Consider the following 25,979-nt stretch of genomic DNA (forward strand, 5'->3'; position numbering starts at 1 on the left):
CAAGCTTTTTTCTGAATTGCATGAATATTTCATGACTAGCTGTGCATACCATGGCAGACAAAGAGCTAATAGATTAGTAATTTGACCTGCTATTTATTTGAGGTGCCCCAAACATGCAATGAAAGAGACTCTGATTTTTCTTTAGAACAATCAGGAAACTAAATATGGTTGATTCTGGAAACTTTATCTTTCCTTTAGCTGAGCTAATTGCAGCGGGTGGAAGAGGCAAAGGGTATGATAAGAATTCACATCTGGGAGTGAAAGTAAATCAGTGAGCAGTACAGTCAGACATCACAGAGCACTCCATCTTAACCACTGCAATAAAACAGATCTTACGTGCATTACCTAGAAACCCTGCATACACTGCTTCTCCTAAACTTCAGCAATGGATTTAAAAGCAGAAGATAAAAAAAAAAAAAAGTGTGCTGAAACAGTGAATCACATGTCACTTCTATACTGTAAAAATGTAAGAATTATATGACCTTCTTTCCCAGACTACAAATGCTGTTTAAGATTGATTGGGAAATGCTTTAAAGCCAACTTTTAAGTGTTGTTTAAAGTGGTTCTTAGAAATCATCACTAAAGATCAAGTTAGTATTGAAAAGCATTAAGCTGTAAGACTAAGCAAAGTGGTTTTGGTTGACTGGCTGAGGACAAAACAGAGACTTCATTCATCCTTTTCTCTCCTGCCCACAAAACAAGAACCACTAAGAAAGACAAGCATAATAGTAGATTGGCACAGAGGGAAAACATTTTAACTATGAAGCCATTTTTGTGCATTAAGGAGGTACACAAACTCGTTCTCTTCTGTTTCAGAGTGTACATTTAACTGAGCCAAAATTAAAATAAATAAAATAAATCAATGTATTACCCCACTGTGTAGTTTTCATCCAAGTGTAAAAATTCATGAACAAGTTCAGCAGACTAGAAACTGCCATAAGGAGTGGCTGGAAAATGCTACACTGCAACAACTAGAGACCCACTCGTGCATCAGCACAGCTCCAGGATTGATTAGGCACTTTATTGCTTAAGGTACCTATTTTCTGATCAGAGTGACAGGGTATAGGTTATGATAGCTGCACTCCAGACTGTTAGCCTTCTTAACAGCTGGCATGCCCTGATTTATATTACTTCATTTGACATAGGGATGTCAGGAACCCCACATCCAAAATTTACACAGCTGTGGAACAAGTGTATATACAAATTGAAGTTCTGAATTCAACTAATCTAGTCCATACCTATTTTGAGAGAATCTATACAGTTAGTTTTCCAGACATCCAGGAAAGATAAGTACTATTTGTCACCTTCAAATAACCTTTCCACAACACCAGCCATCATTTCACAGTCTGGAAGCAGTCTGTAGTCCACCAGGACAAGTAAGTTGAAGGCTTGTTCCTCCTCCTTCTTCCCTCCTGCTTCTGTCCACATTGAATTTCTTTTGCAAAGGGAATCTAGGATCTTTTTATATTTTCTAAATACACTTTCAGTAACAAAAGTGCTTTTGTTGCACATATCTTCTAGTGCTATGGAAGTAATTGAATTAATTTCTCTGAAGTCCCTTTAAGATTAAAACAGAAGCATAGCTTCCCAGATACTACTATTGAGGAGGTGAACAGGTTAAGAGTAGGAACAAAATCTCCCAGGAAAAGAAGCTGCATCACTAGGCTTTGTTCTCAGGCATCTCTATAAATCTGCACAAGAAAGCAGCCAAGGATATTCAGAAGCAGTCACTGTAAGTGACAATTCTGACACAGTTCAGCTGTTACTTCATCTGTTGCTAAAAAAAAAAAAAAAAAAAAAAAAAAAAAAAAGCAGTTAACTAAAAGGATCTGGGAATCTCAAACTACTCACATCACTATAGGAAAAAACTGAGATCATACACTGCTGAAGGAAGCACCCAGTCTTGAAATTTCCTTCAAAGGTTTACGGCAAAGAAACAGTAAGCAGCAGTGAAGAGCTGTATGAGCAGTGAATGTGCTGACTCTACTGTGCATACTGGGGATTAAGGAGTTTGTTTTTCATCTCTTGCCTGACCTATTTTCTAAACTTCACTTCTTCTCTTTTCCTTCTGTAAAACCAGTATGATGGTACTATCTCTTGTGTATGCCAAAGGTATGGCAGAGTGAAAGCTTAAGGAAAGGAAGCCAAAGAAAGAAAAGTCAGACTGACCCACTCAGCCGTTTTGTAGGATGGGGGAATGTAAAGCCATCTATTCGTCTGCCAGACTGGTGTGATCCTGTGGCTGCAACAGGAGGCAGCCAGCTCACAGGCATTAACATGCTAGGCACCTCACCAAACCCACCTGAAGTGACAACACTGCGGTGATTAGTGAACATCTTCAAACACCATACTAAATAGCTGGGGTTAATAATAAAAAAAAATAATAAAGATTTAGTACCACCCCCACCTCCCAACCCCCCCATTCCCAAACTATCACAAAGACCAAAAAAAGTCTTACTACAAAATACATCTCAGATGAGAAGAGGGGTTGCTTCTCTCTCTTTAGGCATTTGACTCCTTAGTCAAAACAATGCAAGATCTCTTCTACAGCAAACTCCCACCCTGGACAGAGCAAGATCACAGCATTATGAGTCATATTTCGAAAACCCAGAAAGCATCTGTTTCAAAACCATACAAAACACTCCTTTCCCTGGTTAAGGCTACCAGCACAAGACCTCAGCAACTCTTGGTGCACAGCATGTTGTGGGTGGCTCCCATAAATCAAGCAGCTGTTCAGCTTTCATCAGTGCCATTTCACCTTTGCACATCAATCCTTTCCTTCTCGCAAAAGCAACTAACTTCCACAGTTTCAGTAAGGAAACGTCTGAGTAAACAGAAAGTTCCTTCTTAGCCCCAAGGTCTCTCTGAGCCTCTTTTTAGAGTTGGAACGGTTGGCACTTGATCTCAAACACTCTTGCTAACATCTGTTCTGTACCTGCTAGTCTGGTCTTGACTATAGGAACACACCATTAAACTAGACTTATTTTAGCTCTGTTTTGGAAGTGTCCAAGCACATGTATATCCAAACAGAGGACAGTGCTCCTCAAAAACAAAACAGATCAGCTACTCAGATTTAGAGGTCATCACTCCACTAAGTCATCCTCACAAAAATCCATCACAGCAAAGGGCTTGCTCCACAGCAGTCACAAGGAAGTTTCTACATTGTGTCAATAAATCAGCACATTTAAGCAGAAACTCAAATCTCTGTTAACAATAAAAATAGTTAAATAAGTGAACCTACATCAGCTTCTAGCAGCAGTGATAGCAATAAGAGTAACACCATGACAAACAGTAATTAATGAGAACACTCCGGCAATCTCCTTCAGTTGTCAGCCTAAGTATTCCACGGATGAGGGCAAAGATCCCCTTTGCAGGGAGGAAAACTGAGGTGCTGCAGTGAAGCACCATTTCTTCAACAAGGTGCATTTGTAGGTCTTGGACATTTTGCTGTTATTCCCTTTCATATTTTCTCTAATGGGCCATCATACATGCTACAAACAATTTGGAAGTTTGATGGTGCTTCCAATTTTAGTAACTTCAAAGCTTCAAAGAGATTGGTCACATCCCAAAGGGGCATTCAGTAACTCAGACCTCAGGACAGGCTGAAGCACAACTCCTGATGAGAGGACTTTGAAGAGGTTTGTAGTATGTCAGCCATGTATCAAAAGACAGGTCCTACTCTGTGGTTCTCAGCTGCCAAGCAGAAAAATTAAAATGAATATATAATGGTCAAACACCTTGCTTGGGCATGCTTCCAACTCCTGCTCTAAAGAGCCTGGAAAACTGCTAAAAGCAGCTCAAGTAAACAGAGCTGTGTGTCAGAAATGATCCAGCAAAGCAACCCAGATATGTGCTTTCCTTTGATCCCTCTCACTGCCATTGTTCTGCAAATATGATTGCATCAACTTACCTTTTATCTTCTACTATTTAATCTGCACTAATGTGGCTGCAATGTAGCTAAAGCAAAAGTCACAGCCTGCATGTGGATTCTAGATTACCTTGAAACATTGTTCTTAAAGCATTAGGATTTCCAAAAGAACTTGATAGTACAGGCAGACAGCAAACAAACACAGGGGATATTTTCTAAGATCCTAATAACTTTTACAGCTCAGTTGCAGAGCGGAGACTTACTGAAAGGCAGAAATACCCTTAGTCTTTACCCCATTGTCCACCCTCACATCCAAGCACTGGTACTACTCATGCCATTAACTCTACATTTAAGTTGCTTTCTAGAAAAGAAAAGAAAAAAAAAAAAAAAGCTGTCCATGTCTGTGCGCCAGCAGAAGAGGAAGAGAAGGACAGTGCTATAAAGTGCACCAACCTCAAGCTGTCTCTTCTGTTGTATAGACTTGCTGAAAGTTCATCTTTGCTGTGTCTGCTCATTCTGCAGTAGCAAGTGAAGTGGCTAGTATCTGCCATGTGCTCTTCCTCTCTTCTCTTGAAATGAGACAAGTGCCTCAACAGGGGGTATGAGCAAACACTAAAACTTTTCCTGCAGTTGCAGCAGACAACCAGCAGTTCTTCTTTTACTGTATCTGTGCTTTGTGAAGTACACAAGTACTCACCTTCTTTTCCACTATGTGGCTCACATGAGGAAGGGAAAGGATGAGCTGGTAAGGACATATATTAGTGGTAAATTAATACATCCTCAGCAATTATATCAATCTGAAGGGAAGCCGAGCTGCAGTTTGACTAAGGCATGCAAAGAAAGAAGAACTAGTGAAGTTTTTCACCACTGAGATTTCTCTTTGGGGTTGTAGATCATTGTCAAAATAACCTCAGACTGGGCCACTAAGTAGTACCCGGCGTTGCTCCCAAGCTCAAGAACTCAACTGTTTTGCTCTTCTTTTAAAAGCAACAGGATGCAACAGGCTGAGCTGGGCACAAGATTATCTCAAGAATCAGATGGATTGTGAAATGTCACAAACCACACTATCTTTTTGGTCCTGACCTTTCAAAAAAAGGGCACAGCAACATTGTGCAAGAATGAATATATTCACAGTTTAAAAAAACACAACCAAACCAAAAAAAATTTCCTACACGTTTGTCTCATTTCAAGAGAAGAGAGGAAGGGCACATGGCAGACACTAGTCATTTCAATTCATTTACAGGATGAGCATTGCAGGATGAGCAGACACAGCAAGGATGAGCATTCAGCAAGTCTGCAACAGAAGAGACAGCTTGAGCAAGTTGGTGCATTTTATAGCATTCAGAACAGCAACCTCTTACACATGTAATGTTCAACTTTTTCAAGAGCTGATCTGAAATTGTAATAATATTAGAAGCATCATTTCCTTAAATACACATTTTCCCCATTCATTCCCAGAGTTGTGGTCTGAAAATACCAGCCTTTTAAGTAGCATGAGATTTTTTTATTATTATTATTAATACATAGAAAAAAAGGACAAAATTAGTTATATTTCCTGCACACTTACCGTATGGTTATGTATGGTTACAGTCACCTTGAAGAAATGCAGCCGTTAGCATTCAATAGAGGTACCTTAGCACCAAGGAAAAGCACACTCTGAGACGTGCCTTTGTAACTGTCACAACCCTGTTCTTTTAACCAGCAACAGCATCATTATTGACACCCTTTCAGAAGGGCATTCTCAACTCCCTCTGGTAATTTCCTTCATTACATTCAAAATGCGCATTTCCCCCCAAGGACAGTCTGATGGTGAGTTTGGAGGACACCATGGAGACACATTAGAGTTTGGATATTAGTACCTACGCTTGCATCAGCAATTCACACTTCCTTTTAGATGCATGCAATGCTAGTTAAAGCTCTTCACTCCTTTACATGAAAGGTGTACGTGAAATAGACACTTACACTGGAGAACAAAGCACCTCATTAGCTCTCTAAGCACAGTGCACTGCAGTTTGTCGTTATCCAATGCGTTCCTCGCAAGCCCCTGGGTGGAGATACAGCAATCCCTGAGGCTGCATCACGGAGAAATATTATTGACATCCAAGCAACACCAGAAACAGGGTATTGCCCAGAATTATTTGTCTTGGCCATCTCCTTTAATACTAGGGACAGAAGGCAAAAATAAAAAATGCTGAAGTGCAGGAATATTGCCTTTAAGTGCATTTATTAATAAAAGCCACTTATGAGATACCTGTCTCTGCCTCAACTAGGGCCACGACCTAGCAGTTAGTGTATCCTAGGATGTCACACCAACTAGCTGTGATGCAGATTTCTCACTTCTAATAGTAAGTTCAACAAAATAGTAATAGCAAGAGAAAAAATAAAAAAAATTACCATAGTTGTTTATAAAGCATTTTAATATGACTTTTGATCAACTGTGTCTGTTCCAAAATGTTAGCATTATACCTGCTCTAAAGCAGGGTTTTCTGAAATGAGGCACACAATCTTTGGATATAGCTGCAAAGAGCTGCTGATACTGCAGTACAAATCAGCACAGTCCTTGAGGCAATAAAATTTCTTGCAGATGAGCCAAGAGTGGATTTAGGAAATGGGCATTTATGGACTGAAGCTATTAGCCTGACTCCAGAGCTCTACTGCTGTGCATTGCAGACCAATTCTTCCTCTAGCCCTACCTGCTACTGTACCTGGACTGGAATTAAAACTCCCTGCAAGAATTATTCTAAATATGCTATGTCACCCATGGAAACCTGCGGAGCTATTCTTTTATATATCAACTGTTCAGGAGTCAAGCACACAGAAGAATTCACAAGCATTGCAATATGAGATTAATTCTTGCAATATAAGCACTGGAACTGAAGAGACGGACTTCTTGGGTAGCCCTGAACAAGCTTCAATCCCCTGTCCCTCAGCTGTCCATCCAGGGCAGCACATCCTTGACTTGCAGGAGTGCTGAGAGGCCTTAGCGTTCCCAACACTACAATACTGACAGCACCACACGGCTGAGATGGCAGCACAAATATCATGGCACCACCACAGAATGTTCAAGTCCTGTGTACACAGCACAGTACTTACTTGTGAACTACTGTACTTTCAAACACATTATAATTATTTAGCGATCCAGTCTCATTCCTGTCTATTTGTTCTGCCACTTCAGCTATGTTCCAGGGGCTTCTGCATATAATCAAGCTTTCCTTTATTTTTTTCTTTAATATTTGTTTCTTGACTAGCTTTAAACAAAGAAAAATCTCATATATCCACAGACATGGAAACACAAAGAAGCCAGCATTGGCTGTGTTGTTTTTTTTTGTTGTTGTTGTTTGTTTGTTTGTTTTTTAAAAAAAAAGACTGTTCAGTTATCAGATATCGGAAGTAAAATCATTGCAAAAATATACACAAACAGAGATAAGTATCACAAGGCACAGACAAGAAGAAATCATGCTCCTCTGCCACAGAAAACACCCACTTTGGAACAGAATTTTCTACCAACATTTTTCCCTCACACAGATTGTCTGTGAAATCCTCAGGCATCTCTGGAAGTTCTGAATGGTGAATGGGACAGGCAAGCAGGAGCAAGAGCAGTGACCCAGAGATTTGTAAGGCATTACACAGCGGGTCAGGCAGCAACAGCACGACCAAGCCTTGCTTCCCCAAGCAGCAGGAGCCTGGCACGGGGGCCAGCAGCCCAGTATTGGCAGTATGTGAGGCTGAATACAACTATCCCGGCACTGGATGCTACTGGGGTCACAGACCAACAGGCAAACTTGTTGGGACACAGTTCATTCTCCTAAAGCTTGAACTGTTCATGACAGAAGATAAAGTATGATTTCAGGACATTTTAAAGCATCCTACTGCTATTCTGGTTCTTTCTTCTCCATCTGTTTTTGGGCTAATGGAAGGTTACTTCCCCTCCTGGGCACTGAGAGGTAATAGAGTAACTGGTTTGTTGCTGGTTGAAGCTAATATTTTCACATCACCTGTGACTTCTAAATTCCCTCCACCCCTACTCACCCTTAAGGGGACAGGGAGAGGTTGTCTTAGTGGTGAGCCAGAAAACTAGTTACAAACTGAAGCTAAACAGCAAATCAAACTAGTCTCCTTTCTCCTGCCCATATTTTGCCTTTTAATCCTTCTTTAATTCTAATTAGTAAGCACAGCCAAAATAGAGCTTTTCCTTGTTTTAATTTGTTTATTTCTTTGCTTCTCATAGAAGAAATATGTCCTTCCTGCTGGAGGACCAACTCCACTCTGCTATAAATTAAATTCATTTATGTAGATTAGGAAATCTCTCAAAGGACTGTTCAAACAACTAATTTTAAAATTAAGATTGAGATTCGGAAGCAAAGCTTGTCTCAAAGATATTGAAGAGAAAATTGAATTTTTCAATAGAACATTCAGGGAATATGAAGCTACTACTTATTTTATGTGGAGCACAATAGTTGGCAAGCATAGAGCTAAACCTATCAGTAATCTACCAAAGCAAAGAAATTTGCTAAAGTGCACTGTGAGACACTTAGCTAAACATTGTTCTTTCCTAAATAAATGCTTGCATACAAGAATACGTCACCTATTGCTGCTCTGTGTAAGCAAGTTTCAATACTGAAGAGCCTGGTGACTTACAGATGCCTAGGTTACAATCAGAAAGAGCACAGCTGGCTCTTGTCAGCATCAGAATTGTTTGTCAGAAGACCTTAAAAGTCAGGGGAGCTGCTACAGATGAGCTGAATGTACTTTCATACATTTGCATTGTGAACTACAGTTAGGAAGTAGTCCAAATCCATTCACAATCTTCAATTTCACAGAAACATTTAGTACCTTACCATTTTAGTTGTACAGTTTTGTTTTTAAAATTTGGATTTGTATTTCACAGGGAGGGAAAACAAGAATTGTTAATTTACATGAATAACTGTACACTATAAGAGGTACCCTACACACATATCTACTCCTGCTTTTTATGAAGGATTTGATGTGTGGAACGTGACCACCCCAAACTCTGCTGAGAAAAAAAAAAAATATGAGAAGCTAGACAGTTGCAACTGTACATTATCAAAAAAAAAAAAAGAAAAAAGAAAAAAAACAAAACTGTCACATACACGGAATAGGTATTCATAGTGAAACAAAAAGAAAATGAATGTCCCTCAGTATATGGACTGATGATAGGTTTGACGTGATTGTTTTTTCCCCCTGGGAGATTATGTCTCTCAGGAGGTGACATCCACTTACGGGACAATGAACCACTATTTATATAAATGTCCATCAGGAAAACTCTAAACAATTGCAAATATTGACTGGCATACAACAGATTAATTTGGCTTCACTGTCATCAGGATATGTTGTAGACAGCTATTGTGGAATGGCAGATCTTTTACATTCATACTTGACACATCACAATTGAACATGGAATTTCCATCAACAGAAGTGTTTAATAGTCACTTTGCTTCCCTAACAGAGTAATATGCCTTCCTAATAACATAAAGACAAGCATTACTTTTTCTAGCAAATACTAACAGATTTTTTTGTCATAATACTGGAGATTACCTATGTAAATAGTACAATCCTATGTTAACAAAATACATCCCTGTTTTCTCTAGGAGTATCTCCAGTAGATCTGGAAACACAAATCTGTATTCTGCTACAATCATCTAAATGTGATGAAACATCAAGGTCTATAATGTGCAAAAGCATTTTCCTCAGTTATAAGAGCTACTTCTGTGTTTTGTTTGTTTGTTTGTTGTTGTGTTTTATTAGTAGTAGTAGTATTAACATGGCAAATCCTTGAACTCAACTGGAAAGCAATTAGAACTGTCACAAATAAAAGCGAATAAAGTATCCAATGTCAACTGAAACAGGGCAAGACAGGACTGAGAGGATCACATTGCAATACTGCTACTGCCTCGTGAGCTAACAATTGCTTGACCTGTACCTCCACACCTTTGTGGCTTTCCTTATAGAACTACAGCTTTATAATCCTGGGACAAAATTTGTCAGCCTCACTGCAAGACACAATGACTACAGTTCCCATGACACAGGCAGGCCTGTCACATTCCAAATAGGATGCAGCAGAATTAATACCTGGCTTTTGGAAATATTAAGTATCTACAACTTTCTTGACCTCCATATAGTTTTGGATGCTCAACACCTGAAAAATCAGACCATGAGTAGAAGTGAGAAAACAGATGACCACTTTGCCTTCCTCCTGCTTACTCACACCCTAGCAGTTTAGCATCATAGGCTTAATTGGCACCATAGTCATATTCCCATCTGAGACTTAAAGGAAGACCGTGTGTGTACACTAGCATTAAACAGGAGGATGTAGCCGCAGGAAACTGATAATCAAAACATTTTTTTTTTGTAACGCATTTTAGTTTGTCATCAAGACTTGATTTTGAACAAGCTTCAGAAATGTAAATTCTTGTTTTACTCTATTCACTTCACCCTTTCAGCCACTTCAGCAGGAGAGAAGGAAAGTTGTTGTGAAGGAGAACAATTAGGGATTTACTCTGTAATTGTTAAGAGCACGAGCACAAAGGCAAACTAAGGCAAGCTTCCTGAAGCTTTTTTGGCCGTGGGAAGTGGCGTTACCAAGGTAATCACTTTCAAACTGTCCTGCAAGACTGCTGGGGAACTGCACCAAGAGGTACATGTAAGCCAAAGTGCATTTCCTGAAAAAGAGAACACGGGCTTTTACCGACCATTTGTAGCATTTCCATCTTTTGTCTTAAATACGTATTTCTAGCACACTGCAAGTTGGAAAGCAGAGCTCGTTGTGAACGTTTAAGATCTTTCCCTACCACATCCTGAATCTCTCAGTTGATTTGAAAATCAGATGGGAGTAAAGGAAAGTAACTTGAGATTCACTGAGACACTATCCAAAGTAGGTAAAAAGACAGGTTGGGGACAGGCTATATATAATGCTCAGGGGCGAAAGTGCAAGTAACCACACTTTGCAGCACTCCAGTTTTCCCGCATCATCCCCTTGGAGCAGCCCCTTAGGTGCCAGTGCTATTGTGAGCACTGCAGGAACACAGCCATCAATCAGCCACACAGCCAGCCATATGAGGAGGATGCAAGCCTGACAGCCCCTACACTTAACTCTTGAGAACAGCACAGAGGTGGTGTTTTTCATTCTGGAGATCCACAGCAAAGCCTCCACTCCTCACCAAGACACTGTTACACTAATCCAATGCCTTGCTCCGCTGATTGCTGCATCAAGGAGTCACAGTAGAGCCAATCCCTGCCCCACAGGTCTTGCTCTCTAGCCAAGAGTTTATCCTGCTACAGCAAGTGGACAAAAACACAGACATCGTTTACAAATGGAGGGGGGGGATGTGCATGAAAGGAAGGGCAACAGCAACAAAGGGGCAGACGCAGGTTTCCAGAGGGGTGGCAGAAGAAGAGGATTGCAACAGCAGCTCTGTGCTGTAAACATGGCAGCACAGCCCAATTCCTGCCTGCTGGGGCAGGCATCGGGGACACTGAAAGGGGGTGACTGGAGCACAGGAATGGCTATGCTGTTCAGCACCCCAAAGCTGCTTCCTAGGAAGGCACAGCAAGGGTTTTCTGTATGCAGTGGTAATGTGCCCCCTCCTCTGTGTTTCCACTTTCAGATAACTATCATGCTCATTATCCCAGGTTATGAAAACAAACAAAAAACACACAGAGATGCAGTCTCATTTTTCAGATGTTTACATTTGTCCCTTTTACACAAACCAAGCCATGCCACAAAATGATATAGTAGCCACTTAAAAGGTTTTCAGTTCATTGATAGTCAGAGATCCCATTTGCACAGGGCCTATGGATACAGCCATGAAGAGGCAGAAGATTCTCCAACTCTTTTCCCTCCTAATGCCCTGTGTTCAAAGACAGAATTAACTATCTTTTTGAGCTGTACTTCTGCACTCTACAACATTTTTCACAGTACAAGTTTTCTCAAGACTACATATTATAGCCTCAAGTTATCTGTCAACCCTTTACCACACTGCTAGAAAGTATCTAGTGAGAAGCTTTGGGGAATTTTCTCATCATAACCAGACATGAACCCTATAAAAGGGAGGAAGCACATTTTAGAGCTGAGAAACATGTTAAGGACCTCAGCTGCCATAGCCCATCTCTTCCTAAATTTATACAACCATGAAACTGGCACCTCAATCTCAGCTGCCAGTATAGGGGCACTCCTGCACTTCCAGAATTTATTTTTCTTCAGTGCTTCAAAAGTTTATATTAAAAAAAAAATAAGAGATCACTAGAATGTAACCAAGTCCTAACATTACATTTATATATATATATATATTAAGGATTGGGTATTGAATACAGTTCTTTTTCATTCTTAAAGGATCTGACCCTATTAGATTTCAAGCATGTCAGAGACCAGGCAGACTGTAAAATTGTAAACAGTCTTCATTCCTTATTGACATCATTCTTGAAAAATGACAGTCCTTTAACCTTGGAACATTATTTCTCAGGGTGCTGATTAAATGAAAAGTCTGTTTTGGTCAATGATAATTATAGCAGCAGACCTCACTGTAACCTTTAGTTCATACAGTCTGCTGCACACAGTGTGCCAATTAAGTGGCTGAGTATCATTCCTTAGGTTCAGCTAAAATTACATTCTCCTGTAAGATAAAATAATGATGATACAATTTACAATATGAGCAGTGTCTCTTTAAATTCACTCAAATAAAGCTTATTTCTTCCAGGTTAAGAAAGGTTGAAAGAAAAAAAAAAAAAAAAAAGCACCTTACATTGCAAAATAGAAGAAATGAAAGTTTAAGATACAGAGGTTTGGGTTTTGCGTGTCCCCCCATCCCTCCTTCAAAGGTGGATTTTCGGTCTGGGGTTTTGGGTTTTTGTTTGTTTGCTTTTAGGAGTTTTTTGTTTGTTTCCTGTCATTTATCTTCCCTTCCTGTCCCCCCTGTGGAGCTAGCTCTTCCTCCACAGCTGTCATGTTAAGCTAAATCACTCTGAGGTTCAGAAGCATTGATCTTTCAAATACACATGATAAACAGTGTTCCAGCCCATATAGTGTCACTCTACTGTGTCAGCAGTGCTGTTAAGTATATTAATAAGGTTTTAGGAAAACCTAAGTTGCAAACTGAAGAACTCATCCATGCAAAAAAGCTGCTGAAGAGTAGCCCTGGACATCAGCTCATACAGCATCAACTGGCTGAACTCTGCCTTCAACACAGGAAAGCACAGAAAGTTTTTACCTGCTTGCTTTCTCCTTACTAGTTTTACGTCAGTGAAATAGTGGAGGTCAATAAAGCATTTCTATCAACTGTTTCTATTAAGAAACCAAAGTTAGGGCTAGTTTTTCCTCTTTCACTTGACAGTGGTTTGAGTACCAATTTGAGACTTCTCATTGAATGTGCTTGTTCTTTACTATTAAAAATCATGATTCTTCAAAGATGGCACAGATTTTAAGTAGTTTGCAGATAATTTTATTAGGCTCTGCTTCGCTGTTAAAAAAGTTAGTATCTTTAGTATTTCTACTCCATTCCCTACTATGCACAAAGAAATATAATGATTTACAAAAGACAAACCTGTAAGTTGAGACTGGAGTGAGAGCAAAGGGAGCACCACTTCAGAGCAGAACCCATCTCCTCATCACAATCAAGCATTTGCCAGTCTTGCATGGATTTTATGTTGCTCTCAGTTAAAACTTGTTCCTGCTGGCCTAGCTGATATAAAATCGTTTTACATCCCCCTCCAGCAATGCCCCTTGCTTAGATGTTTTTCTGTTATTGTTGCCAATTAGAATAATTACATAGCATGACTTTTGTCAGCTTGGGCCAGTTGCTGTTTAAAGTGTCCTTACCTCTGATCACGATTATGACCTTATGTTTCAAGCATTTTAAGACCTATGAAGTAGCATAAGGTCACATAGCTAATTTGGGGGATCATGACTCAGTAAGTGAGAAATTTATTAACGAAATTTATGGTTGTGGTCAATGACAGCATAAACCTCAAAAAGAAGATTAAAACAGCAGATACGTACGTTCTATATTACAGAATGAGAATAAAGGGCATTTGACTGTGCGATGCTGAATTAGACAAATGTGAGCACAATTGTGAACATGAAACCATTTTTCTATTGTTGAAAGAAGTACTACACCATCTTAAGATTTAACCACGAGAAACCATAACATCAAGCTTAACTTCACTTCCTCCTCCCCTTTCACCTTCTTCCCTCCCCCCCCCCCAAAAAAAAAATAATCTTCAATGCCTTGACACCTTGGCTTAGCTGTAAGACAGGAACCCAGTGCAGAGACAATCGCGTTAGACATACTCCATGCCTTTTGCTCACTTGTCTAGGGAAGGAGCAGACATTCCCTAACAGGGGATATAAGCCTACAATAGCTTATCACTGAATAATGGGAGTGCATTTTCTGTACACTTGTACTGTAGTACAATCCATCAATTCTCATTGATTTCATCTCTTTGCTAAATGAATTTGAAAATTACAATGTAAAGATTCTGCTAAACAAATCATTCTTGCTTTTGCAACATGCTGTTTGTTTTTGTTTTGTTTTGTTTTCCCCCAGTAAAATGTTGGGTAAGCATAGGCAAGCATAGCACTTGGAAATTCAGATTCTTGTTTTCCATCACATGGCATTTTTCAAACATTCTCCAAGCTCCAACTGAGAAAGGTACAGTTGTGTTTCTAGAATGCTATAGGTGTCAAAGATAAAGTCATTCCCCTGTAAAAATACTTGAGCCCCATCATTAACCAGGACATGATAATCCTACCAGTGCTAACCTCCTGCATAAGTTTATATTCTTAAGCTTAAAATCCTTTGTAGTTTGAAATATATCACTGATAGCACATGCATGCAAGCAAGCCATGTCTCACACAGGTTATGTTAATTGATAGTATGTTTAGTCCTCTTCCCACATGTATGAGTTTGTAATTAACATAAACTGTGCCTTCCAACTTCCTAGATAAGAAATTACCATAAAAGAAACTGCATTCATATTTCATGTAACACAAGTTATCTTTATATGGAATCATCAGGTATAAATCTGCAAGCCAGAGTAACCTCTCGATTATAATCACACTTGTTCTAAAGGTATTTGAGGGAACAATATCACATGTACTCGCACAGATACTCCCAAGTCCTTGGCAATAATCTCCTGACACTGCTGATAAAAGGCATCAATGCCATCATTTCACAGATCACACCACCACCAGTGAGACCACAGCAATAAGGATCACTGTCAGCAGCATGACTGTTACGCATCTCCATATGAGAGCAGACTAACAAGCACCATAGCATGGCCAGGAGCCACTGCAGCCTCTGCAGTAGCCACCAGGTTTGCTCCCTCTCTCCAGCAGAGCACAATTCCCAGTTCATCACATACAACAGGGACAGGAACATGCACTAGGCTGATTTTACTAACTGGCATCTTGACACAAATATGGGAACACTACAGGGTGAAAACGCATGCTATGTTAGAGCCCCTGAACCGCAACAGCAGCAGCAGAGGTCGTTTTAGTTATTTTTTCACTTCTGAAGTCTTCAGTTTGATTTCCTCTCAGTTCTCCAAAGAATTTATGGGTTTACTAGAGTTTTCTTTTCCCCTCCGTTCTCTTCATTTGAGACCATCACCAATATACCACCCAATAAAGGCACGTTTACCTGGGTAAATTGAACAAAGAATAAGTACTATGATGCCACGAAGAGTGGTCACACAGAAAAGTTACATCAAGATAATATGGAGCATGCATTTCCTTACAGATGCACATGCCAAATTTCTTACTAGTTTGTTATTTTTGCCAGGCAAGAGCCTCTGAGACTATCTTCAATTTGTGCAGCTGGGGCGTTCATTTTAAGAACAGATTGTTGTTTCATACTTATTCAGTTTACAGGTCTTTTTCACTACCCAACTCACAGATTTGTGAGTCTCTAAGTTATATGAGAAGAAATATATATTTTTTTTAAATTCACCACATCCTAAAATAAAACTGCAGTATCCTGAAAGCTAATGCTTGACACCACGTTAATTATCTCCTTGTTTTACCAGTCTCTGAGGGGGAGGAAGGGACAATGTGTCTAACATGTTTTCAACAGTTTTGCTGCCATGAGAAAGTTATGTATTACAGAGCTGGACAGCTGTGAACTGATTTAAAAGGAAGGAAAAACCAAACAGGGGAAAAAGTATTTATCATTCCAAAAATGACATGGAATGGATAAAGAACAAACTAATTAAGTCTTCCCAATGTTGAAATCCCAGAATATAATAATACATTAGCAAGTTCACATTTACCCACAGGACAAATACTGGCTCTCATTCTGGAGGTTTTTAATGTTGGCATCTATTCAGGCCTTAGGTAATGAGAGATAACATACTTCAGTTTTTCAATGCACAGTCACATCCTTTATTTTTAATTCACATTACTATGAATATCCCAAAGCTCTAACTCAGGGCTATAAAGAAGCATGAGCATTTGGCCAAGCAACCCTGAACATAAAATAAATGACAAAAGAGGAAGGGTCTTTTTTTTCCTCCCCAGATGTGATTATTTACTGAAATAAAAGTGAATCAGCATACATTTAAGTATTACGAAAATAAGATCTTAGAACCCACTAAGAGCATTTAAAAATACTCTCAAACAAACAAACAAACAAAAAAAAAAGTGCTAATGGCAACATTTGCTTCCTTTTTCTTCATTTCCCCATCCTTCCTATGGCAGTGTCTCCACAAAGAGATGGAGACGAATTGGAAGTATTTCATATCACTGCATATCTAGATAAATACCATTTTCTTTGATGAAAGTCAAACGCACATACATCACACATGAATTTGCTGACATCACTGCAATCACTAATCACTAGGACACAGTGACCACTCCTCCTTCAAATGAGAGCAGGAGCTCCAGTGGTACTTTCTAGCAACCTCTCCCATACCATCATGTGGGACCTGACCATGATGTTCTCAAAATGACATGTCCAGAAACCTTGTTTCCTACAGACACATCCTAGGCTTCTCAGCCCTCTTATCCCCTAGCACTTGCCCTACCCTGTTCAATCAGACAAGTGACATCTGGGCAACGATATATCTTCCATGGCTGACCAGCGGGTGTGAGACGTGAGTACTCGCTGACCAGCTGGCTGATGCCTGGCAGAGGTGACTGGTAGACAAGATGTAGTTGCCCTTTCTCAGTGGGAACACTAATCAGGCTGGTTTTCTTCTATTCAGTTGCAGGCTGTTGTTTTTTTTTTTCTACCCAGCTGCTGATTTCCATGAAATTTGTAGGAACTTAAATATATTTGAGACATCTTGCTTTGTGTTAAACTTTGCAGTCAATAGGGTAAAGAGTTACAGGGGACTAAAAGGAAGAAAAAGAAAGAATGATAGACACACAGAACAAGTGCATGCATTTCTTCGCTGCTCAAACCTGACTATATACATGTATATACCACTAGGGCTCACCATGCATCTCTAACTAGTTTTCAGTTTTTATACTTCTGTACTTTTTTCCTTAACTACTCTCTCACAAATGTTAGCCATCCTTACTAAATCCTGACCTACCACTTTTCCCTACCATTAAACCCTCTTCCTCAGTTACCAAAATATTTCTCCTTCCAGTTCAACCAAGCTTGTAAGTAGCAAGTAGGTAGCGGAAACTAATTAAAAACATACCATTAATGGAAATACAGTGATTTATCATAATAATATGTGTGTTTCAGGTAGAGAGAGGGACAAATACCTATTAATCATTGTTCAATTCACAAATTCTCCACCTAATTGCATGTTTGTTATCCTGCCATGTTGACCACTCATATCAATTTGGTATTACCTGCAATTGACAGCAGTAACTCACGAACAGCCTTACAACCAGAAGTCAAGGGTTTCAGGGAGTAGCTGTCAGCATTTCAAGCTCTAAATCTTCCTCAAGATGACAGTCCACCAGTACAGGAAGCTTCTTTTGAGCCTCCATTCTTCAAGGCACAGTTTACAAGTACGGTTAGAAATAAATACCTTAGAGCTTAAGCCCATCATACAAGCCTATAGGAAAAGCAACTCCAGGTTTATGCCTATCACTCAGCAGGTGCTCCCATAACATAAATGTTTCTAATATTCCCACTAGATGCAGTCAAGCATAAATTTCCAGGATTGTATGAATATGAGAGATTCTCTAGAGCTGGTGAAGCTGATCAGGCTCACATCCACTGGCTGAGACATGTAACAGTAGCTCCTTTTGTTATTCAAATATATAGCATAACAGAATGCAATTGCTAGATTGTGTCTAACAGCATGGACAAATACAATAAAAAGAAAAAATGCAGTTTCGTAAACAAAACAGTATGAAGATATATCTGAGATGTCATAGTGATGGCAGATTTGTATGGTATTGTTTTTATTGGAATACCTGAGCAAGTCACTTTGAAAAGACAGCAAAATATCCAGATGGTTGTTTTTAAATTACTAGGTCAACACTCCCTTCAAAATAGGTATGACTAATATCATTACTGTAGAAGAGATCATATTCTCTCACTTCACGAGTCAACTACTACTTCTCAAAAAAGCATGACCTAGGGTTATGATAGGTCCTTGAAAACATTATCTGAGTCCTTGGCTGCCACTAAAAATCAGTTGAGTTATTAAGAACAGAAACTAAATGATATTATTGTTTACTACTGAATGAATCCATGCTTCGTCCAGATCTTTCATGCTGTCCCCGTGTCTGAGCACATGAAGTGTTCAAACAAGACAGCAGGGGTGATCAGAGATGTGGGTCAGCCAGGCAGGTTATGATCCTTCAGCTTGGGAAAGTGACAGCTTCAAGAGAAAGTGGCAAAAAACATGGAAAGCAGGATGGATAGGGTGGAAAATAATGCTTATAGTCTCTTCTGATATTGCAGATAGGGTCCAGCAAATGAAGCCATCAGGAACCAATTCAGAACAAACATGCACAGCAGTTACTCACACAAACTGTTGAGATCTGAGCCAAAACATGCCCTGGAGATGTTTGAGCGTACTCAGGACAGTGTTAGTGAGCAAATGTATGTGGAAAGGAGCTTGCCAAGTACTGCTATACAGAAAATGTACATCAAGGTCACGAATCCCCTGGGCTGAAAACAGTTTGAAGAAGGAAGCTACTGGGGGAGAGCAGGAGAGGTATGAGGAGAAGGCAGTGATATCTATGTTCACCCCCTTGCCTGTAAGTTACAGCCACTGTTTGTCTAGAAAGTCTGCAATAGCTCTTATGGCTTCTCTATGCTCATACTCACAAGCTGGCTTACAGCTCAGGAATAAACTCCCTACCGATGTGTTGTAACTCAGGTCCAGACCTGTTGCTTTCTCTGAAGTTGTTAGAAATTACCATGAATAGAAAATGTTGCTCAAAAACAGTTACCAAGACCTACCCCTAGCAGTATTCTCAGTGCCCACAAAGAAGCATGGCTACAGAGCAAAAAGGTACCAAACAAATTACTGGAAGTCCTAAAAAAATAAAATACATTGTCCAGGCACCATGACAGACCAGTGTGCTGTCAGCTAAAATGACTACCTGCTTCCAAAAGAAAAAAAGTTACGGCAGTTCAAAAAGCACACAAAGCTACCACCAGTGCTAAAAAACTGAGTGCTTGAAGGAAAGACAGAAGCATAGAGAGCGAGCCCTTTCACCATTTCAGTTTTCAGGAAAATGTACCACCACCAGCTCACACTCAGACACCACCCACTAACCTATCAGGCCAGATTCACCACTCAAAGTCAGAGCAGCTCTGCTGTAGTCTTGGAAAGATTGATCATTTTCTATGATAAAGTTGTAGAGACTTTTTTTTAGGCAAAACTATGAAGCCACATTAAGAAAGTTGTCACTACCTTAAATGCAGTGCATAACTGTTCTATGTATATATATGAGATATACTTCCACTGCATCCATGATGCAAAGAAGTCACCAGACACAGCAGGCAAACTCGGAAAAAGCATAAGCCAACAAATCTGTGTTATAAAAACTCATAAACTGAAATTATTTAAGCCTTGACAACCTACAGAGTTCCTTGAGGGAAAGGTGGAGAACGCCAGGTGCTGTCAGTACTTGCAGGGGAGGGTTTTCTGTGCCACCATCTGGGCAAGGCCCACTTTTGCTCCACTTCATTCATTACTCACTGCATGATAGCTATCACAGCAGCTGTGATGTCTGTGCAATGTCCAGACCAGAGTGGGGGTGGGGGTGGGGAAAAACACTGCAATAAGCCATCAGAATGAAAATTTTACTGTCTTTAAAAGAATGTATGTGACTTTCAAAAATGTGTCAGCTGTTCCACTCAAATTCCTCCTACAAGTTACAATGCCAGCTATGCAGCTGACTTCTTTGGAACATACAATAAAATGTCACAATGAAACACTGCATACACAGTGGAAGCAAATTATTGCTGTGTCTTACAGGAATAATTTCAGCTGATAAAGCATGATAGTCTTCTTAGGAAATAAGATTCCGAGTTTGAAATTAGAAGCCAGTTGTGAACATTGACTGTTGAATACAGGAGGTTATTTGACTCAAGACTGATAAGGAAGTTATTTGTATGACAACACAATACAGCAAAATGTTGGATTTCAGACTCCACGGCAGATAAGTGCAAATTCAAAGTGTCTATGAGGGGAAAATAAATAAATAAAAAAATAAAAGCTTTGTGTTCTTCTCAGTATCTCCTAAATCCACAAAAAAAAAAAAAAAAAAAAAAAAAGGTGTTTATAATCCCTAAAGCACCACAAGTATTGCACTCTACCTGCAAGATAAGCACTTGCATTTCCCCTTGCCAGTATCATTTCATTTGGTTGGGCTGCACTATGAGCACCAGCCTTCATGACCTCTACAACTTGCTGCAGTCACATCCCATTTCATAGCCCTTCAAGACAGTGCACTACCTCCCTGCACACTCACAGGATGTTAGAGGACAACTTGTCCATTTGGTCTCGCAAACAAAGGAAGATACAGCCCAAGCCTGCAAAATCAATTTCCTGGCAACAGTCTACAGCTGTATGGTATAAGCTGCTATGTGTCAGGGAAATCAGTCACTCTAATTACCAGAACCCAACACTGATGCTTTTTATGTAGCCACTATTTCTTTTCCTTGCTTCTGCAGCACAAGCAACTACCATGTAAGGCTGACCAGCCTCAAACATTAGTCTGAGACCACAGAAGACAAGAGATATAGCTTGTGTTCAGAGCAACTGAAAAAGGATACAGGAACAAGCCAGTGCTTGTGGGAACACACTGCAAACACACACACAGTGAAAAACACCATACCCAAAAATTTTTGAATACATTTTCATGAAGCTCCACAAGGGACTTCCCCCATGTACACTAACAGCAATTGAAAGAGGAGTTCTGAGCCATTCTGGTAACAGCTCAGCACCCTGTGACAACCAACAGCCCTTACTGTTGGAAATCTGTTAGCCACCTGTCTGGGGATCGCTAAAGTTTAGGGCTAGCACAGATGTCCTAGATGTCTACAAGGCCATTAGCACTGTCTTCGCCACCTGTCAACACTGGAAGCATTCCTGAGTTAGCTGCAACATTCAAACAGAGGATTGCATACTCTATGGATGGTTATAACAGGATCTGTACACCACTCCTAGCCCTGCTGTTTCAAGTAGGTCACGACTTACAAGCAAGTTAAATCACCTCATGCTGGTCTCCCCCGCTGCATTTCACTATAAAAAGAGGTTGCTGGAGGGAGACCACAGAAGTGGCTTAAAACAATTATTCCAGACCCCTCAAGTATTCTCCTCAGTTATGTCTGACATCCAGAGCGACATTTTACCTACTGAAAATTGGGAGTCTGAATCCCCCCTCTTGCTCCACTCATAGGCTTTTAAATCTGTCTAATGGACTTCTGTTACTGGCAGTCATATAAGCTGCTCCCACTGATATTTCATACTACCTTCTGCTGAATCATATTTTCTTGATGGAGGTCTGACTTTGCTCATGGGCAATTTCTTCTACACAAGCAAGCACAACTACAGACCAATGCTAGCACTGCTTTTCCTTTATTCTCAATGAAAATAAACAAGTTTATAAACGAAGATCCAAAAATTCACATGGACTTAAAACCTCCAAGTTGACCCGAAGTCTGAACATTCTTACATCTCAATTCTCCTGTAAGAAGAGAACTTTCCAGGCTCGGAAAAGGGAGAGACAGCAGCAGCGAGGCTGCTACCACTACCACCCCTGGGGCACAGAGGCTTGGGCACCCCAGCCTGCTGCAGGCAAAGCTCTGCAGCCATGGCCTCCTCTGGCACCTGCTGCCTCCAGCTGGAGGCTGGTGAAGAGAAGTTGCAGAGATGTAATGGTTTAATCATTTCTGCTGTAAAGCAGTGGTACCTAGCTGGAAACACAGGATCTACATTCAGATCTTAGGCAGGTACAAGACACTTCTTTGTAACACGTTCATGCTAAGAGAAATCATACCATGACATTCATGAGTTCGAAGTTATTACCATTTTTATTGACATAACTTTAGCATAACAGTTGGAAAGAATGGGTGGTTTAAGTCAACAGATAAATGTAGCCTTTTAACTATAAATCAGTTTCATGTTCTGTTTTAGGCAGAGTAACACCAGAATACACAGGCTACTTTCATTATGGAAGCATAGTATGAAAGTCAGTACAGGACAGCTTACTAGCAATTACGTATTAAACCAACAACATTAAAACTTGCCGGCATGTATTATAAGGAGGAGAGAAATCAATAATATTTCACTGTATCCAGGTAATTGTTTCAAGTTCATATACCAGCAAGGGTTGATTGTATTGCATAGTACAAAGTAACAATGAAAGTTGTTTCTTGTTCATACTTCTATAGCATGCTAAAAAGTAAAAGCAGAGAATAATCATCTATGTTCACTTAGGTTTATTACAACTAATAAAATGACTCATCAACAAGAGTTGGTCAGACTGCAGTTAGGACACACCCAAAGAAAAGCTGTGGGCACAGCCTCACAGGACTCTTTACATACTCATTAGGCTGTAAGTCTCTAATTAAACTGCTGGAACATTGTTACCTCGGTAAATACCGAACACTCAAATACTAAATGAAGAAGCAGTATTATTTTTACCCTTTATATCAAGCATGTGGCTGATGCCTCTATCAATCTCTTCATCCAAAATACTGGACACAGGTTATACAGGGAAATTTAACTCTGCTATTTCCTGAATTTCATCCTTCATTCTACATTTAACATACGTTCTGCTAACTTCTTCACGCATTATTTCCTAATGCAAAAAAAAAAGTTCTAAATTCTAGTACACAAAATTAATTTGAACCATATTCAGAAAAAAAAAAAAAGTTTTCCTAAAATTTACAGACATATTCTCACTCTCAGCATATATCAAACAGAAAATACCAGTCCAAAACACTAAAAATTTGGCAAAGTTAAAAGCACCTGAAGTTATTCTTTACAGAGAAGTGCCAGACAACTTTCAATTCAAGCAATATAATCACCTCTGTCTACAATTAACATTCAAGCAAATCCATTGCATAAAGCACGCCTGTATTTTATACATTTTGAGGACTAATACTGCAGTTCTCATGCCTCACCTTTGAAAAGGTGAACAAAAATAAATGCCCAAAATCAAAGCACATGAAGTAGTCAACACTGGTAAACATGTACCTCTACCATATTTGTTGTTGGGAACAGCACACCTGCAAAATTCTTCAGACATCTTAAGTTCCCTTAATCTTGACCAGAAAGATAGGTATACTCTATTTTACTTTAAATATAATTTATTTAATTGTTATGAAATCATGTCTTATGTTAATCTGTACCCATTATAAAATAAGAATCTGCAAACAAAAACCTGTACCTAGTTCACATTTCACAAAAGGTCATCTACCCATGACCATTTTTCACAAATAGCTTTCATCCCATCTTTCATTCTTGTAATAATGACATTACCTCAGGCTACATGCTAGACATCACTGCAAAGAGAAAAAAAAAAATTCTCTGGGCCAGTGGGGAAAGAAAAAGACATGCCATTATCAATCTTTCAAACACGCTGAGGTTAGTTAAGTGCTAATTAAAATATTTTAAGAGTTGAGTCATCTTAAGATTAAGAAACCATCCAAAATACAAGTAGCTTTCCCAAACTAAACTCTCCCATTTCTTTCCCTCTTCACCCTGTTACATTCAAGCTGAACATGAAGCTTTAGAGAGTCTTATTCATATCCCAAGGTGCAGCTCTGCATGCAGCATTCTGATGCAATAACAAAGCTAGTACCAAGGTGGCTAGTAGTAACTTGTCACAAAGGGAAGACTAAAACACCCTGAGGTTCTGTAAAAGCAACCAAGCCCTCCTAGTCATACAATACATTGAACCAACAGCAAAATGTTGATTTTCTGAAACATTAATTTGCATAAACAGCAAAGCAATTCAGACATAGATTCATGATTTCAGTAACTGATGGAATGACACAAGAATGAGACGAGGAACGTGTTCTTACAGTGCACCACGCCCAAAGAACATTTCTTTCGCAGAACAGCCTCCACCAAGCCTAGGAAACCGTCTGGTAATGACACCAGTGAGTCAGGTGCTTGTTAAAGGCATCATGAGTCACTCCTGGACTCTGGATCCCCTTCAGTATGCACACACAGCACAGGAAAAGCATCGTTATGCCATGAGTAAAGTAAGCACCTTCAGCACGCAGTGAGCCTTACTTTTCATTTATGTCTTTTTTAAAAATAAAAATGTAAGAAAAAGAGAAGAAAGCAAGGCAAAATTGCAAACAAACTCAGCAATTCTGAATCCTCCTCAAAATAGTGCAAGTATGGTGACATCTCATTAAAAACAATGCAGTTGCTCTGCAAGCTGACTAGTCACTGAATGTCACTGTGCTGGCCCGGTGACCCCAGCCTCCAGCTAAGCAGTGCTACTTCATTAGTCTCTAGAAGGCACACTGAAACACTTTCCATTTCTATAGGATTCATTCAAATATGACAGCACAACAGGTGGCCAGGATGAAGGTAAAAGAAATATAAACTAATATCCTATTAATTAATCGTACTATTAAAGTACAAAGCTCCGAACCCTTTGTCAAGGGCTCATAAATTTGACAATAATCACATCCATAGAATTGATGCACCATTTCCATATATTGTACCCTTTCGTAAAGCCCATATTATATCCTTTCTTAAGGCTCACATTATCATATAGTTGTCACATAAAATAGTAATATATTTCAGCTTTGCTAACCAGCAGGGAACTACCTATTCTCCAGGTTTTGGATAATACAAATGCAGCAAACAGAACATTATCCTCATCAACAAATCAAGCTCCCGTTTCACCTCAGAGCATACTCAAACTATCCTGAATTTCTAACACGCCCATACAGCATGACAGCTTCTCACCCTTCACTGCTCCCTTATGCACACTGCTTTAGCCCGCATACCTAACTGCAGGACAAGATGGAGCTCCGACACACAAACCAAAGCACAGAAGCTGTAGACACAGACTTCCTAAACGTGCCACTGGCAGAAACGTAAAGGAAAAGCACAACTCTTACTCACATCAGTGCCAAACTGCAACCCAAACCAGCAAGGACCTGGTTTCTAGACTATTTTCTCCCTTACACCAAGGAAGTCAGTTTTGTATGGATATCCTTAACAGTCTCCTCAGGAACCACCCCAGGTGGTACAGGGCTTGGAGCTGTTAGCACAGCAGGTAGGAATCAGCTGTGTTTGGAAGGGTATGACAGACGGGCAGACTACTGCTGCACAGGCTGTAGCTGTGCCTGGCCACCTCCCTCCAGGGCAGCAGCAAGATGCAACGCTGGACAAGAGCTCCTGCAGAAGAGAGGAACTGGTGGGTGCAGTGCTGCTATTCTCAGAAGAGTGAAAAGGTTGTCATTTAAAAAGAAAAAGAAGAAGTCTGACTCAGAAACTAAATAAAACCAAAGGGAAGTTTGACTGTAGGCAAAGTGCAAATGGGAAGAAAAAGTAGTTTAAGGAAAGATTACTTAAACCAGTCTTGCCACTCGAAAGCTAAGTTTGGCAGTTGTGCTGCAACAACTATTTTGAGTTTGATAATGTTCTTTTCCTCCCTGTAGGATTATTTATAAAGCTGTATATTAATGCCAAATTATGCTAT

The 25,979-nt window shown here is 39.8% G+C and overlaps 1 protein-coding gene across 1 annotated transcript in view; it reads right to left on the bottom strand.

Annotated features, from left to right (window-relative positions):
- The window catches only part of ITGA6 (integrin subunit alpha 6), a 110,569-nt gene extending 85,114 nt beyond the window's left edge, over nucleotides 1–25,455 (bottom strand). Inside the window, exon 1 of the mRNA XM_084522851.1 lies at nucleotides 25,400–25,455. The gene's annotated coding sequence lies outside the window, so the exon portion shown is untranslated. The remainder of the gene's footprint in view (nucleotides 1–25,399) is intronic.
- Nucleotides 25,456–25,979: the final 524 nt, after the last annotated feature.

This window comes from Aythya ferina (genome assembly GCF_964211825.1).
Source record: "Aythya ferina genome assembly, chromosome: 6".
Lineage (NCBI taxonomy): Eukaryota > Metazoa > Chordata > Aves > Anseriformes > Anatidae > Aythya > Aythya ferina.